Source organism: Hypomesus transpacificus, chromosome 9, assembly GCF_021917145.1.
Source record: "Hypomesus transpacificus isolate Combined female chromosome 9, fHypTra1, whole genome shotgun sequence".
NCBI classification, from domain to species: domain Eukaryota; kingdom Metazoa; phylum Chordata; class Actinopteri; order Osmeriformes; family Osmeridae; genus Hypomesus; species Hypomesus transpacificus.
Genome location: NC_061068.1, coordinates 21,186,663 through 21,203,863, shown reverse-complemented (window position 1 = coordinate 21,203,863; position 17,201 = coordinate 21,186,663). Strand labels below are relative to the sequence as shown.

The window sequence follows — 17,201 nt, the reverse complement described above, 5'->3', positions numbered from 1 at the left end:
TGTTAATTACACTTTCATGATTTCTTCACCAAACAACGACCATGGTTAAAGATGTAGGCTATACAACCAATAAGTTACACTGAATGTAGCTTGTGCTCTAAACATAAGTATGTAGATGAACCTAAAGTGAATGTTGCAAATGTATGTGCTCTATTTGTGCCTGAAGTGAGGTAAAATATGATTGGGGTGTGAGAGAACTGTGCTTATACATAAAATACCAGTTAGGTAGAACATTATTTTTGGTTCATGTTTGTTATTCCTGTTAAATGTCTCCCTGATTCAGGTTTTAAACTACAAACTGATTCACTCCTCAACTCCCTTTGAATTGGCCAGTGAGGTGGCCATAGTACAAAAAAGTCTGACAAAACACAAATTCCACAACAGGGATCTATAGTCTGTCGTGTTAAGATTCGGCATAATCCACTCAGTTCTGGGTCGAATTCGACAATAAGCTGCAAGTTTGTTGAACAAAGGCACCCCACCGACACACTCCACAATGCCATTAGGGTTGCCAGGGGTGAATTGCTAACCGAATGTTGCACTACGCATTCAGGATGAGGGTCAGAGGTTGCTGACCCAATGCATACGGAACACGGCCATTGTGAGTGGCGTGAGTCACCCGTATGTGTATGTACATACGCGTGTGTGTCCCAGAGACCCAAGAGGTTGTCAGTTTGAGTGCTAAGGCGGAATGTCAGGGATTGGATTGGTGTAAATATGAGGACACGCAAGCAAGGGAGCAACACACACACACAGGGAGTGTGTAAATGGCAGTGTAATCCAGTTCTATCACTACATCATTTGATTGATCCAAAGAGAAGAGATAACTCATCCTTCCTCTCTCCATCGCTCGCTCTTTTTCTCACTTCTTTCTTTTTTCCTCTCCATCTGCCTAAATTGCCTGCAGCATGGTACAAGTCGATATTCCTTTATTTTCCCTTTTCGACTCTACCTCTGTCTCTCTCTCCTTCCATTATCCAACACTACAGTAACTGGACAGCCATCAATATGCACCACCTCTCTATCCCTCCCCCCAACAGTCCCTCTTTTCCCTCGCTTCCCCGCTACCTCTTTTACCCTCCGTTATTCTTTCCCTCTTAATCTATCCAAAGGGCCTCTACCACACAGCAGGAAGAAAGGCAAGGAGAGAAAGGGAATGGAAGACAGAGCCAGCTGGGTATCAATTCAGATAACAAAGCCCCCTTTCCCCCTGCGGCTGGTTGAGAGCGACTGTCAACCATGCACCGAAGAGTGGGGGAGAATCTGTTTTGAATGGAAAGTTCCATAATTTACTGTGGTGGGCATTTAGGAGAAAAGTTGGGAACTGTAAAGGGCCATGCGCCGACATGGGCTCAGATGGCTGAGTGGTTAGGGAGTCGGGCTATTAATCAGAAGGTTGTTGGTTCAATTCCCGGCCGTGCAAAATGACGTTCTTGGGCAAGGCACTTCACCCTACTTGCCTCTGGGAGAATGTACCTGTACTTACTGTAAGTCGCTCTGGATAAGAGCCCCCCCTCCCCGGTCCATCAGCAAATCTCACCCTACCACCTTGACTAACATTTTCTGCGGGAAACCCTGAGAGCGTCTGCTAAATAAATGACTAAATTACTAAATGTTAAGGGAAGCATCACCTGAAACAAGTTTCTTCTGTATTCACTTATGGCCCTACGGTCATTTCAGACCAAAACAAAGCCAACAATGCATAGATTCACACAGAGAGACACACTGAGCTAGCCATAAATGTGATGACTGGGATCAAGGCCTTAGCACACACCAAAATACTCAAGAGAGAACACACAAACATGTCATCTTTTCACATTACATCCAGCGATTCCCAAAGCATATATAGAAACCAAAGCGTACCTATCCGCTCTGACGATAGGACACAGCATTTCGTAGTCATGGGGGGAGACAAAGAGAATACATACATCTCAATTTGACCGACTAACAACCCTCGCACAATCCCATGACAACCAGGGCCTGATGGACCAGGAATGTGATCAGGTTAATCAATCTCGTCTGAAGTGAAGGGCTAGGACATGGTTAGACAGGGTACAGTACAAGGGGCTGGACAGTGCTTGAGGTCGCTTTCACAGCTAGCTTGTTTGGTCCATTTGAATGGAAACCCTGAAGTGCTTCTCACCACTCTCCTGTTTCACTTTGGTTGTTGGATATAGTTGGAACATTTGGCACCTGGGGGTGTGCACCAAACAACCGCACAGCGGGTTTGGTTCACATATGAGTGGTCCCTGATTGATTCCAAGCGAGAACTTAACTCGATCAAATGACAGTAAGTGACTTGAACAGCTGTTCATTGTGGGTTTAAAATTCCATGGTCTCATCAAATATGTGTAAAAAGGGGCTAACTAGCATTAGTAGTAAATAACTAATCCAGTACCAGCAAAATTACATAGTTCGTCAATACAGTTAAGCAGCAAGCAAACAGGCAAGTGAGAACACAACTTAAAAGGGTAAAGATAGATAAAGTTCTCAGAGGACATTTTTACAAGTCTGAGTCTAAGTTCCATTTGCTAAGTAAGAGATGCCAGATTCTGTTTGTGTGAGTGAATGATGTCAGCTGATACTCGAGGTCAGATTAATAATGTGTGCCCTATATATCAAGAATGTGTGTAACACACACACCAACCTCCACCCAATGGCTGGCTCTTGAGGTAAATTGACAGAAGTGGACATACACACAAATCTGCGCACACACAGACATCTACACACTCTTGGCTCCTAAAGTAAACCTCTAGGAATATGGTCCCTACTTGCTGAAGTGAAAAGTACACTGTTGGCTTTCAGCCAAGACCCTGTGGTTTCCACAAGGTGAGTTGAATTTGGCACTTCAGGGAAACGACGTATACACTACGGTCATTCATTGACAGAAAACATGTCAGATCACCTCCACAAAACCACGTGGCCAATACAGTCGCTGGCATTCACAGCTGCTCATTAGGCCCTGCACTCTGACATGCAATCACCATTACATCATGTTTATTGGCTTGTCAGAAAAACATGTTCAAGCGCATTATCCCAACCTTCGACAAATATAAAATGTATAGATTGTCAAAGGCATGGAGTAAAACTGGACAGTGAAGTACCTTATAGGAGCCATGTGGTTCAGGAAATTATAAATGGCTTTGGATTATGTCAATATGACAGGGGGAAAACATGAAGGTTACCTATTCAAAACATGTTTACAGAAATTACACACACAGTCGAGAATCAATACTCCCTTTGAGTAAAGCATATGCATAGACAGAGAGCATGATAACAAGAATAGTGTAGGAGCAAACATGCTCTCACGTACGTATATTGCAGTGGTGAACACCCCCCCCCCCCCCCGAAACATACAAAACCTGGCCCCCTAACCTAGATTGTGAGATAGAGAGAAAGAGAGAGATAGAAAGAGGGAGAGGATAAAGGGGAGGACAGTGGGGGAACTACGATGCATACCTACATGAATGTGTGTTTCATATAAATTGCCACCCTGTTCTGTCCTGCATCTGCTCCCCCTCGACCCTCACTCCTGTCTGATCATTGACTGTCTTCTCATTACAGAAGCATCTGGAGGCCTCAGCTTGCCCTCATCTCACACACACACAGCCTTGGGCATGGGGCAGAGGCGAAAACTTAAACAAATGCTGCCACATTCCACACATGCCAAAAAAAGATATGCATGCTACATTTCGCAATACCTTCCTTTCCTTAACTGTGAACTCATATGATACTGTTCTCAATCTTGTGTGGGTTCATGCAAATGTTTGTATGTGGTTGTGTGTGTGTTTAGGCAGGTGTCGGATACCTGTTTTCCAGCCTGTCTGCTTGACTCTAAATATAGCAGCAGCTCTCTTACACACATAAATTACCCAGAAATCGCAGCAAGGCTCCAATGCCAATCACTTCAGTCTCTTAAATAGGCTCCAGGCAACCCAAGAAACTGTGTGGGTGTTTGAGTGTGTGTTTCACAGTATACAGAGCAGTCAATGAGTATGGACAGAGACACTTTCTGATGTTTTGGTTCTGTAATCTAGCACACTGGATTTGAAATGAACCAAGGACAATTAAGTAAAAGTACAGACTGACAGCATTCATTTGAGAGTATTCATCTATGAATCATGAAACGTATGAATTAAGGCCCTTTTAATACACAACCTACATTTTAGAAGACCTAAAGTTGGACAATCTGTGACCCATCAAATTGTAGCATCACCCAACTACTGGTATATTCTTGGATTGTCACCATTTGTGTGGGTCAAAACCCAACTTATCTACGTCACAGCCACCTATCTACGTCAGATCACAGACGGTTGCATTCTGTTGGTACAATGCAAAGGCAAAGTCATTAACACATAAAACACTCAGAGATTGCAGGTAGGTCTGTTCTTATATCTGCAATTGATTTAGCTAGTTGTTGCTGTTGTTGCTAAACTCAATAAATTCGAGGGGGCGGAGCTTCAGCTCCTTCAGGCGACACGCCCCCCCAGTATCAAGCAGAGAAGTCTGCTGATTTTTTCAAAGCCTAATTTAACATACTTCTGTGTTTTTTTTTTCCATTTGAATTTGGATGGGCATTTAACAACCAAATCTTCTGTGGTGTGATGAACTTTAACTCATTTTCAGTTCTGCTTTACAGCCACTTTAAATGTGTCTACTTGACTATGAACCAGACATTTTTCATTTGGGTTTTACTGCTGCACTGTACATTGCTGGTAAAAAAAGATATACCAACTATCTGTGTGTGCGCGTGCTCACGCATGTGTGTTTGTGTATTTATGAATATCCCATACAAAGAATCCCAGACAGATAGTTACTGGCCCATTGGGTGTGGCCAGAAAGGAACTTCCACTGACCTAGAGCCCTAGGTGGAAGCACTGTCATGCATCACTTCCTGCTCACAAGATGTCAGAAGGTACAGAATGCTTCATGACATTGGCAGCTCTCCTTAAATGGGAACATATAGTGGCCATGACAAACACAGCTATAAAGACACACAGCGACACACAACTACACACTTACCTATATGTTAGCTGTGTATACATGTAGGTGTATAGCTGTTTTTAGCAGTGTGTCTTTATGGCTGTGTGTGTGTGTGTTACCCACAGCTCCACACATATGAAATATTAGTACAAGGTTAAATGCAAAACTCCCAGGTGGCGAATGTGAAACGTCAGACATGTCACCATTGCAGTGTAGTCCCGTAAGATACAAGTCTGCTATTGGCCGACTCTTGTCATCGGGTTGAGCTGCACTCATTAGTTACTCATAGTAGCCAAGTGGCAGGTTTTATTGCAACACTCAGTTTGGGAAGATTGTCAGTGTGTCCATGTGTACAGTGTGACTAAGTGTCACACACTCTAGATAAATACTACACAAAACAAACAAGAACTCCACCAGCTAACACACAAGTGGCCTTTAATAAGTGTTTGGGTTCCTTCACAACCTCTCACTGTAAACAAAGGTGTGCTGTTCCACAGTCCTAATCCTAACAAGTCACTTCAAACTTCCGGGAAAATAATCATGTAGGGAGATCAAATCAAGAATGTCCACCCAACACAAACACGCACACACAAATAAGTTAACGCGTGTGTACACCCACAGGTATGTATACAGTATGTATGTGATAATACACTTATGTACAAGCTGGCGCTTACACACACACACACCAGCTTCCTTACTGCAGCTTCCTCAGGCTAGATAAATATGAAACAGGCCACTGCACAGTAAATCCATTTCAGAGCACTCTGTGGGAGACAACCAATACAGCTGTTAGCTCTGCACTGCTGTGTGTGTTATAAACAAGTCCTGTGTCTAAAAAACACAAACAGACACAGGCATGTATCCTGGATCTTTGGTTGCGGATAATGATGTATGCAACACACACTCTCGAACTGGCAGGCAGGCAGTTCGACACAGTGGGATCAATACATATTTACACTGACAATTAGTATCATTAGCATGGTGTTGGGGTTAGGGATTTGTGAGCTAAACACTCTTCCGAGAAAAGGATGGAAAGGTCAGAGAGAGAGAGAGATACAGAGACGGGGGGACTGTGAGTGGGGAAGAGAGAGTGTAAGGGAGGGCAAGAGATGAGAGGAGATAGGATGAAAGATTTAGCTTTGGCTGCAGTATTCCAGGTCCCTCCAGCTCCTACCCATCGAGACCCCCTTCTAACAGGCATATCGATTGTGGGTCAGATTCACTTGGTAAAGAGATTATGGTTCTCTTTCAATAGGCACAGGCGCACTCGCACACACAAAGTAAATGGTATTGTTTAGTTCTCTGTCGATTGGGATGAGAGGCAACGATATACGACTTGTGTGTTTGTTTAAAAATGCAAAAACTCACATCTTCTATTTCTCTCCGACATCAATTCAATACGCTATAACACACACGCAACCTGTGTGCCTAGACTGGGATTCTTCTCCATTCTCATATAGAACCAACTGGCCTCGACATAAAAGCAACTAAAACACGACCACCACAAACTCTCACGCGTGTGTCTATTTGCTCGACCGCCATCCACCGGCTGACAGCGTGGTCCCAATTAATCTTCTTTAATTACCTCAGCACTTTTACCGACACGTCGTCCCAATTAAGGAAAGAGAAATATCCCTTTGTCGAACAATGATTCTAATTACCTTTATGGCGTTCGCTCAATGTCATTAGCTCAATGTATTTAGCGAGGTCATTAGTTGGCCTTCAATTAGCAGAACTTGTGGGATTTATATTTTCCTTCATTGCTTAGGATAAACTGTATCCCCTCCCCCCCATCATTTATCTTTTATAATTGTTCTATAATGCTCATTTTCATGCACAGCTACCTTGAAGCAATTGTAGATTTTAAAGATTCCATTTTGAAGTGACTTGAAATAAGAAGCAAACAAGGGAAAACGAAATATGCAGAAAAACTTGTGCCTTTTTATGGTGCCTGGCGTTATTACAATGCTTCGTGTTTTCTGCGTCTTCTGGTCTATTGTGTTTGGTCTCTGGGGTGGAGGTGGGTGGGGAAGCCTTGGAACAGATACAAATCCTAATCTTCATGCTCCATAGGCTAGGCTAAGTGGAAGATTTCCGCTACCACTTTGAGAGAGGGAGATGTGAATATGCAACAAACACACACACACACGTTTACGTATGCCCACTAGAGTGACACACACAGTCACACATACAACATCACACAAACACACTGTCACGCACACACACACACACAAAGAATACACAGCAATGCAAGTGCAAAAACATGTATCCAGGGTGAGTTAGCACCAGCACACAAACACACCATCTGTGATACACCCACAGTCATTCCCCAAACAGACTTTTAAGGGTATATCTGCAATTTTATTTGAATATCCTCCACTTCCTGACTTTGAGTGGTGAGTCCCCTGGGAGGGAGGGTTGCGTCTGACCCCCTCACCCGGATTGCTATGGGCCGGGTGAGGGGGTCAGGCGCAGGCGTACCATTCAAAAGCACATCGCTGTGATAATGCGCTGACATGATGGAAAGGCATGGCAGCGAAGGTGACAACACGGTACTTGGGTGACTGACACCAATATTATTTGTGTTGAAGTGTTTAATCATCTCCATCCTTCTCTCCCCTACTTCTCTTGTTTCACTTGCTGTTTTTTGACAGACACCAGGAAAGGATTACTGAGGTTATCTTTTTCTAGCTCTCACTCTCTGTCTGTGTCTCTCACAAGCACATTATTCTTTCTTCATTCTAACTCTCGTTCTCTGTGGCACGTATTCTTCCCTCCATTCGCTTACTTTCTAAATCTCCCTCATCCCCCTTGCTTTCTAATCACCCACTGCCTCCCTCTTTCCCTTCACCTCTTTTCTTAACTCTGTCAAATGTTCACACCCCACCCTCGCTTGCCCTCACGTCACTTTCTAGCCGTCTCTTTCCCTCCGTTTATCAGTCTCCCTGTAACTTACCAACTCTTTCATTTTCTCGCTCGCTAACCCCCTTCCTCTCTGAGGGGAAATGGTTTCTATCGATCCACTGCCAAAGCAGGGGAAGGTCAGAGGATCACTAATAAACCACATGGACAAATAAGGGTGAAGGAGGCCCCTCAGTCACACACCCAAATGTACATGCACATCACACACACATGCACATAAACATACATATGTACACACACAAGCAGACATCCCAAGTCTCCCGCATTTCAATAGCGGCTCCCTGACGCCCGCAAATGCTATACAATCTCCCGGAATTTGTGGATTTTGTATTTCAAGTGAGCGAGAGACTGTCAAATGGTAATTTCTGGTAGAGAGAGGTGCATATCGCGCAGCATGACAGTTTCTCTGGGGTGGGGGGGGGGATGATGCGGTAGTTCATGCGTCTGGATTGCGTCCCAAAGTCCAATGACACCTCTTTCCTATGCAAATCTCACAATAAAAAAATGTAGCTGTAAAACGGTAGGTTTTGAAAAAGCCAACCAAGGCTCCACCTTTTTTGGCTGGTCTGTACCTTTGTCACGCCCCAAAATTTTCTGCGCGCTGCTCTGTGTACTTCCACGGAATTACAAAGAAAAACGTTTTTCAAGGATATTGAAAATGGACTACGGTCGTAAATGCATTGTTCCAGCCTGTACAGGAAATGCTAACATTTTTCAGAGTCTTCCCAAGGAACCAAACACTCGACGGGCTGTGATGTTTGTCCATGAGAAGATCCCTGTGCAGTTCGACCCTCAATTACACCTTTGCTCGGACCATTTCACCGAGGACAGTCTTGAAAACCTGGGACAATGTAAAGCAGGATTGCTATGAAGCTGCTGCTGAAAAAAGGTGCCGTTCCAACCCACAGCCGCAAGCTGTAGTATGATGTTGTCGCTAACAGTTATTAGCAATGCTAACTAGGGGTGGAACGGTACACTGAAGTCACGGTTTGGTTCGTACCGCGGTTCAGACATCACGGTTCGGTACGAGTTCGGTACAATGGGGGGAAAAGCAAAACAAAAATGCAGAAGCAGGGCTCCAGACTAACTACTGTACATGCAAGTCTTAGCTAAATGTATGATGCGCTTGTCGATCAGTCCTCCTACACCACGACAGGCTACTAGCTGAACAACAGCGCAAACACAGGCAGGGATACAGTAGCAGCAATGCCGGCCCTGGTCCCTTACATATAAAACAAAACACGGACGTTGATGGAGCGCGAGTTGTCAGCTGCACCCTCCGTTTCACTAACGACTGATGGTTGGACTTCTTGTGCCACCGAAAGCTACCTCACGGTGACTGCTCATTTTATTGACTGAGTGGGAAATGAAAGCGTCAGTTCAACAGACACGGCCCCTGTATGAGCAGCACACAAGCACTCACCTAGCTGAGAAGCTACAGAAGGTCGTGGCAGAGTAGAAACTAGAGAGGCCTGGAAATTTGGAATTTATTGGGTGTGTACAACATCAGCACACGTTAGCAACAACTCATAGATACTACGCTCTGGATAAAAGCGTCTGCTAGACTAAATGCACGTTCTAGTAAGACAGCAATATCAGCGAGCCCTCAGCTATTAGTACCGCAGCTAAATGTCTAGGAAAGTTTAGGCTAGTTTTTGCTATACTTACACTACGAACATTCATATTTAGCACTAGCGTTGCATAGGCTACGTCTTTAGTGCTGCTGCTAGTTATCTCTGACTCAGGCACAGCTCGGCTACACAGGTGGTGGCGCCAATCAGTTTTAGAGCTAAGGCGGGGCTACAGATTGTCCCTAAAGAACACGAATATCTTACAGTAGTTCCGCATTACATTAATTAATTTGCACGAGAGTTTTATAAATTTTTATACTGTGTATTCTCCGTGCAATTTCACGAGCCGTTCCATGACGCCCATACCGTACGGTTCGGTACGAATACATGTACCGGTTCCACCCCTAATGCTAACGTATCCTGTCTGTATCTAGTATCGGTAGAATGTGTGATGATGTAGTTTATTGGCAATGGGGCTAACGTTATTTCATGTTCCTGACTGTTTCATTCAAATAAATAACCTGTGTTGTCATGTAAATCTACAATTCAAGATGCATGTTTGTCCAGATCAATTTTTCAGCAAGATAGCTAGAGCTAACTGAAACTGAGTTGAATCACGATAATTTATTTGCTAAACTGTAGTGCTAACGTTACCCACCAAATTTGATCCTGTTTGCTTTGACAACAGAAGTGGAAACAACTAACGTTATATTTGGTCAATCTGTTGAAAACAGATTGTGTTGTATTGTGTTGTGCAGACACAATACATTTATTTGTACGTTTTTATTTCAAGTCTCCACCTTCGTTGTTTCAGTGTGTGCTGTTGGCTGTGTTGCGCCTTTGCTCCGCAGCTTCACTCATTGTAAACCAACCAATCAACACCCAGCTATTCTATATATTCATGAGCATACCTTAAAAGGAGAAAACCTAGCGTTTTTTCCCGGGACAAATTCACAGGAAGCATCAGGGGGCATAGAACAGCACCCGGGCCATTTTCAGCCCAACCAATGTTACTTACCCTACTCGGAGACGTTAAGGAACAGTGTGAAATACCCCCCCAAAAACAGTGAATCGCCCCTTCAAGGTTATTAAGGTTGAATGGGAGTGAATTGTCGGTCCTTACAAGGATAGTAAAAAACCTGTGTGTGTGTCGGTATTTCCTAAATGTCTTCTTTTTGAAGCAAGCAGCTGACATTAGTTATTTGGTCAAATCACAGAAAAAAGCCACTACAAAATAATTTCCTTATTGCCATACCCTGTCTCAAAATTACTAAGAATAAGTCAAACACTTATACAGAATATAAATAAACACAGTCAATTTCAATGGAGAAGTGATTGGTAGTACAAGAACCCATCTATCATAGCCAGCTTGAGTTGACCAGAATATCCTTCCTCCATCTACCCTCTGTTTGCGAATGCCAGATGTTGTACAGCCAGGTCAACTGATCACCTCATCTGAGACACCAGGCATGGCAGGGTGAGGACCTCCAACTGTTCTAAAGTCATATGAGAGGTTCCCACTATTGAACAAGGGTATGATTGGGAACCGGGTTACTGACCCTGAATCAGTGCCTTAGAGGGACATCAGTGACATCCTTAACCTGGCTCTCACCCGAGGGTCACCATGAGGCCATAGGTCAGCAAATAGCTTGACAAAATTATGTCACCCACTCACGACAAGGGCTTTAAAACCAGAAGTAATCATAGTATGGGTTTATTGGTTGAATATTTTGTATAGGCTGCGAGGAAGGAAACAAGGATGGATACAAGTAAAAGGAGAGAAGTGAAGGATTCTCATCAAAAAACCCAGCTCCATGTGAGATGTGTGGAGCTTCCCATTGTTGAGCCTGGCTTCCCACTGCACAAACAGGTTAAAAGAGAAAAAGGTCAACATAATTGTGGGGAAAGTACAAGGAAGAGGAAATCAGCCACTGATGAGTGGAGAAGGGTGAGAGAAGGGTGACTCAAAAGGATAATTCACAAGTCCTCCCCACCCCCCTCACTAACTCTACACCTGTACACTCTTGCTAATGAACAGCAATAAATGATAGCCTGTTGTTGCCTTTGCTGTGCATGCACTCTTTCCAACCAGGCTAGCTCATTAAAGAAATGCAAGGTGAATGGGTGGGAGAAGTGGTCAGGCAAAAGTATGTGGATGTGTGGCTAGCGCCTGCTACCAACATGGCTCCTAATGCCTTTTCAAAGTTGTATTGAAATGGCTCCATCATCAAGAATATTGTGAGTGTGATGGCCAGAGATTGCAAAGATGGAACGAAGGATGAATGGAGGAAGCAGGAGAGAGATCTATACAGTCAGAAGTTTGAAGGTGGGTGACAAAGAGAGAAGATACTGCAGAAACAGGAAGCTGAAGATAAAGGGGGGTTGGGGGAGGTGAGGGAATGGAAGGTGTTACAAGGTAGCACCTGATGTATAGGCAAAGTGTGCACCTGTACGTGACCTACCTTTGTGATCCTCCTTGTAAACGCCTACGACTAACCACAAATGGTATTATGCATGCCCAAAGCAAGCTGGATTGACAAGAATCCAAATCATGATTGCTTAAAGGAAAGCTAAAAAACACAAATGTGAAATCCACAGAATGTGGCAAAGAAATTGTGGCAGAGGAATAGTTTTTTTCAGCAGAACTTGCAGTGACAAATGTTTAGTTGAAGAAACAGTTTGTCTATTTTTGATGCAATGCTAATTGTAAAGGCTAAGACTCAGTGTATAGATTAAAGGGTGATTAGAACAAAGTCAATTGTGTTTTCTCTGGCCAAATCATGGCCGAATAATTTACTTTCTTCAAATAAGTTAGTATGCCCTGGGGGATAGCTTACATTGGAATGTGTGTAGCGTCTCAATGTAGTTTTTTACTTAATAAAAGCAACTTGAGCATGGAAGGTTTTTGTGTATCACTGTTTATGAATGAAGCACCAGGGTCCTGTGTACACTGCATAAATTCTGGCCAGGTGCACTGGTTTCCCCTTGAAAGCATCCAGAGCCATGCACCATAGATCAGTAAGAGAAACCCAGCCTAGCCTTGATTATCCCTGAGGACCCTGCACTGCAGACAGAATCAGAACTATTCCCTTTCAATGAATTAAAGCTGACAGAAAGACACACACACACACACTCTACTCTATGTATCATTACATTTCCTTGTATCAGAGCAGCTGTGCATGTGTGTGTGTGTGTGTACGCACTTGTATGTGTGTGTGACTGTGGGTATTTATGTGGCAGCCACTCTGATTGACATTTCACAAATCCCGGGGACTCGGCTAATGATGTTCCAGTCTGTCTAAATCAAAGCACTGGGAGGTTCTCAGAAGACAGCGGCACAGGAGAGAGAACCCAGGTTCACATTCACAACACATCGCACTTCCTCCCGCTAATCACCACTGGCCTACAAATGGCCTCTGAGAATACAAGAGGTGGGGGGAGGGGGGGGGGGGGCCAGAGGAGGGTTGGGAAATCAGTGACTGATCTTATTGTATAGAAATAGGGTGTCCTTGGGGCTTGGGGGTTATGGTTGGGAAGTAGCAGAGGAGGACTAATCATAAATGTGTGGCAGAAGTGGACTGGCATTTCCAATAATGTTATTTATTCGTCATTGCAAGCCTAAAATGACTAGCAGAACCATTCTGTACCGTTCAGTACCATATGCAGGTTCTACTGCCCTAGCATGCCACAGTACAAACATATTCATGAAGACCTCCAGAAATAAGTTGTTGGTGCTTATCTACAAAAGGGTAAACTGCGTTTTAATGATTTCTAAGGCTCTGGGGTCTCATTTATGAAACTGTTCATAGGATTCTTACTAAAAGTGTACGTAAGCCCAAAAGCCAAAAAATGGCATACGCCCCCAAAAGATTCATATACAGTGCCCTCCAAAAGTATTGGAACAGTGAGGCGAATTCCTTTATTTTTGCTGTAGACTGAAAACATTTGGGCTTGACATCAAATAATGAACGTGAGACCAGAGATCAACGTTTCAGCTTTTATTTCCAGGTATTTACATCAGGATCTGATGCACAACTAAGAAAATATCACATTTTGTTTGAATCCACCCATTTGTCATGTGATCAAAAGTATTGGAACAGATATACTTAAAACATATTTAAGTGAATAAGACTTAATATTTAGTTGCAAATCCTTTGCTTTCAATAACTGCAGCAAGTCTGTGACCCATTGACGTCACCAAACTTTTGCATTCTTCCTTTTTGATGCTTTCCTAGGCTTTCACTGCAGCCTCTTTCAGTTGTTGTTTGTTTTGTGGGGTTCCTCCCTTCAGTCTCCTCTTAAGCAGGTAAAATGCATGCTCTATAGGGTTTAAGTCTGGAGATTGACTTGGCCAGTCTAATACCTTCCATTTCTTGCCCCTGATGAACTCCTTTGTTGTTTTGGCAGTGTGTTTTGGGTCGTTATCTTGCTGCATGATGAAGGCTCTGCCAATCAGTTTGGTTGCATCTTTCCTTAAATTGGCAGACAAAATGTTTCTGTAGACTTCCGAGTTCATTTTGCTGCTGCCATCATGTGTTACATCCTCAATGAAGATTAATGAGCCCGTCCCAGAAGAAGCCATGCAAGCCCAAGCCATGACATTACCTCCACCGTGTTTCACAGATGAGCTTGTGTGTTTGGGATCATGAGCAGTTCCTTTCTTTCTCCAAACTTTAGCCTTTCCATCACTTTGGTAAAAGTTAATCTTTGTCTCATCAGTCCATAAAACTTTGTCCCAGAATTTTTGAGGTTCATCTCTGTACTTTTTGGCAAATTCCAGCCTGGCCTTCCTATTCTTCTTGCTAATGAGTGGTTTGCATCTTCTGGTGTAGCCCTTGTACTTTTGTTCATGAAGTCTTCTGCGAACAGTAGATAGTGATACCTTCACTCCTGCCATCTGGAGGTTGTTGCTGATCTCACTAACAGTTGTTTTAGGGTCTTTCTTTACAGCTCTCACAATGTTTCTGTCATCAACTGCTGATGTTTTCCTTGGTCTACCTGTTCGACGTCTGTTACTTAGTACACCAGTAGTTTTCTTCTTCTTCAGGACATTCCAAATGGTTGTACTGGCTATGGCCAATGTTTCTGCAATGGCTCTGATTGATTTTCCATCTTCTCTAAGACTCACAATTGCTTGTTTTTCACCCAAAGACAGCGCTCTGGTTTTCATGTTGTTTTCACCTCTGAATACAGTCTGCATAGACAAAACCTATCTTACCCAATCTGAACCTGAGTGTAGACATTCAGTGGTATTTATTGATTGAATAATGTATGTAATAGGACACACCTGGGCAACAAAACACACCTGTCAGTCACATGTTCCAATACTTTTGCTCACGTGACAAATGGGTGGGTTCGAACAAAAAGGTGATATTTTCTAATTTGTGCATCAGATCCTGATGTAAATACCTGGAAATAAAAGCTGAAACGTTGATCTCTGGTTTCACATTCATCGTTTGATGTCAAGCCCAAATGTTTTCAGTCTACAGCAAAAATAAAGGAATTGGCCTCACTGTTCCAATACTTTTGGAGGGCACTGTATATAAAACCGTGCCTACGCACACCTGTAAGCAATATTTCCTTTAAAAATCACAGATTACCCACAAGTGTGCGTACGTGAATCAGCATTGCATTTTACCCCGCCCTGAACACGCCCGTTTTTAACCATAAATGGTCAATGCTAAGCACCTTATGAATGCTAATCCTAACTACTTACTAACAGAGAGTGAGGTCATGCTGGGAAATATGAAGTGTTGCCTATAACAACCAATCTGAAATCTGAGCAACCAAACCTAGCAATCTGCCTGGCGCTTGTCGTTTTTCTCTCTGTGTTCACACTTTTCTGCTCTTTTAGAAAGTTAACAATGTCTTTGTCGCTGTTGATGTCTTCATTGTCATCTGGATAGTAAAACTCAGCTGACTCCTCGATATCGCTAATTTTGAAGATGACGTCAGGGCAATAAGAATCCTTATTATATGGCAACGACAGTACGAGCGTTCTGATTGGCTAATGGGTATTCATGCCATCCGCGTATTGACCTCATTGCCGGTCTGCGGTCTGATACGGATTATTATTTCCCTGCTCTGACGTCATCTTCAAAATGAGCGATATCGAGGAGTCAGCTGAGTTTTACTATCCAGACGATACTGAAGACATCAACAGCACCGAAAAAATTGTTAACTTTCTAAAAGAATCGTTATTTGTGTTGGAATTAAATCAGTTTTAGCAGAACCGTGTTGTCGGCTTTCTATCAAAAGTAATTGGTATCAGACCGCAGACCGGGGATAAGGTCAATACGCGGCTGGCATGACTACCCATTAGCCAATCAGAATGCTCGTACTGTCGTTGCTATATCATAAAATATATTAATGGCCCTGGCATGCGATTGTTCTTACGTTACGTTACATTGATTAATGGCGTCAGGAGGGAAAAGAACGCAAGGGCGCAACTTCTAAGACACCGACATTGAAATACTTGTAGGTGAGGTGGAGGAGCGAAAAAACACATTAGGCATATTTGGTGGCCACAGCAGCGGGATCACCACGAAAATAAAAAAGCAATGCGAGGTAACAATTTGAAAACAAAAGCGTATCCGTAAACACACGTTTCTTCATGACGGTTTTGTTATGAACAGTATTAAAGTTTGGACTGATAACGAGGACATAGCAATTGCACGGGAGCTTAACGGCTGTATTTCCAGTTTTTGACGTATGATATACGCACATAATTTTGGGCCCCATGAAAAAAGGTATATAATTTCTATTAGTTTTTCAATTTTTGGGGACCCCCGTCAGTCAGGGGCCCTTGGAATTGTCTTAACTTTTCCCCCCTATACGGCGCCCCTGGATCTAGGCTACACTGTGTTTTGCAGTTATGTAAATGTTGGATATGTGATGTTATCCTGTATTCCATGCAGTCGGGGCATGTCCCCCTCATGCACTCCCGTAGTGGACAATCTGATGGTGAAACTGCGCTGAATTTTGATTTAAAATTTGAGTTGGATTGTACAAGGTGTTTATGGAACAATTATCACTCAGTACAAGCGCAAATAACACTGCTGGATGTAATCTTCATGATAATGATGAAATGGAGTGAACAAAAACGTGTGAGGAAAACAAAATATATAAATATTACGAGTAATCTTTCTTCCCACATTTACTTTCTGCAGTCTGACTACAGTATGGTCATCTGCGTCGCCAATTCCCACTGTCTCCAAAATGTGCGTAGGCCATCCGTAGATGGGTCAGAGGTTGCGTGGAAGACCGCACATTCTCCCGTCAAGTTCGTGGGAAGTGGCATACACACATTTTCAGCCCCATTTTGTGCGTATGCAACGTTTATAAATGAGACCCCTGGAGCTCCACTGAAAACCATATTGACAAAAGTCAAGCAACAATGATTCAAAACACACAAGTAAGTTCACACCAGAATGGTTGACTAACAAGATAAATGAAGTCTAAACAAGATTGAAATGTATTGAAAAGACAAATTAATTTGAGTGGAAGCTGCCCTGCATGGAGGTGGGTCAACATTTCTCCAAGGTTGTTTCACTTTCATTAAGAAATGAAATAAGTACCAGCACCATGTACGTTCTGGAAATGTATAACCATCCACATGGCAAGTGTATTTTTGGCAGTTTTGACTAAACACCGGGGAGTTTGGATGCGTCTGACTATCAGGATTTTTACATGGACTGCCATGAAACGGATAAAGGCTTGTCAGCA

At 43.2% G+C, this 17,201-nt stretch overlaps 1 protein-coding gene across 2 annotated transcripts in view; it reads right to left on the bottom strand.

Annotated features, from left to right (window-relative positions):
* Positions 1-17,201, bottom strand: part of LOC124471181 (plexin-A1-like) — a 164,110-nt gene that overhangs the window by 111,396 nt on the left and 35,513 nt on the right. The window lies entirely within an intron of this gene.